The sequence below is a fragment of the Nicotiana tabacum genome, chromosome 18 (genome assembly GCF_000715075.1).
Source record: "Nicotiana tabacum cultivar K326 chromosome 18, ASM71507v2, whole genome shotgun sequence".
NCBI classification, from domain to species: domain Eukaryota; kingdom Viridiplantae; phylum Streptophyta; class Magnoliopsida; order Solanales; family Solanaceae; genus Nicotiana; species Nicotiana tabacum.
The window spans coordinates 96,966,407-96,967,958 of NC_134097.1; positions in this window are offsets into that span (position 1 = coordinate 96,966,407).

The window sequence follows — 1,552 nt, forward strand, 5'->3', positions numbered from 1 at the left end:
TTTTTTCTTTATTCTAGAGAAGAAGAAGAAAATATTTTTCGGAATTTTGCTTTTAATAAAAGAAATGCTTCTCAAAATGTTTTTTTTTGAATTTTGAATTTCTTTTCAATTTCGAAAAAAGAATCAAAATATTTTCGGATTTGTTTTTCTATTTTATCTTTTTTGAATTTTGAACTTTCTTTTGAAATTTTTTTTGGATTATATATACTTATTTTTGGAACAAATAATAAAATCACATTCAACGCCGGACTCTTTTTATTTTTATTTCTGGCATTTTCATAGACAAACAAAATAAAACTTTTTTTTTTTTTTTAAAAACAAACTCTTTTTCATTTTCATTTAATGGCAAAACAAACTATTTTCTTTAATATTTAAAAAAAACCAGACAGAACAATGATGATTTTTTTATTTTTCCTTTGCTTTTAATATAACAAACTAACAAGACATTTTTCATTTTCTCAAAATTTCAGCAGAGTTTCGATACTACTCGGACATTGATTTTTCTCTAAAAATAAGTAGTTATATCTCTACACTGTCATTTTTCTCCTCTTTTTCACGATTTTTTTTTAATCTCTTTTTTTTTAATCTGTGGAAAATAATGAAAACATGCAAAAAATTTGAATTTTCATGCTTTGTTTTATTTGTAATTTTATTTTTTTATATTTGTTATTTCTTTCAAAAATGTGGCATGAGAGACATAATGATTTCCAAGACTTCTTGGATTCCGCAAATGCTCCCTATGCGCTTTTCCCAACATATGAAGCGTGGGGGACATATGGGAATTCCAAGACTTCTTGGATTCCAAGAATGTTCCCCATGTGCTTTCCCAAAAAGCAAGCGTGGGGGACATAGGGAATTCCAAGGCTTCTTGGATTCCACAAATGTTCTTCATGCTTTGATTAAAATAACATCATGCTGGAAATGACCAAATGACCCATTCGCCCTTGACTGAATATAACATGTAGCACATAGGATGCCATAAGATGGTCTATTATTTTCAGGTTGCTTGTCATAGACGGACCCAACCCATGTGTTGAGTCCCCTAAGTCAAATGCACATGATGCAAATAAACGTTCCTACTAGGGATCCGACATGTGGCTTTGTTATACTAGGTTCAAAAACCTGGGTCGGTGTTCTAGACAGTGTACCCGAGCGGACAACTCGAGCTGAGGAAGGAGCTCCTTTCCGGGAACCAAAAGGCCAGCCGGCTTAGAAACTTTCCGAGCCTCTTTTATTTAGGGTATGACACTAACAGAATAGGGAGTCTCAACCAGTAAGCACATCCCCGGAGGTAAGAAGAGAAAGGTTTCGGCACAGTTTATATACAGTTCAAATAATATCAAAGCGGTAAAAGCAGCATTTAGCACATTAGGCTCAAACATGTAAAAATCAGATAAAACCAAATATAACAATTTATCTAAGCTCGAATTTCTAACCCTGAACCAGTGGTTCTGGGTCAATCCCCAGCAGAGTCGCCAGAGCTGTCACACCTCCTTTTTCCGAGCCCGAGGGGGCGCAGGGGAGTTTTTTCCAATTAAAGGACAATCGAAAC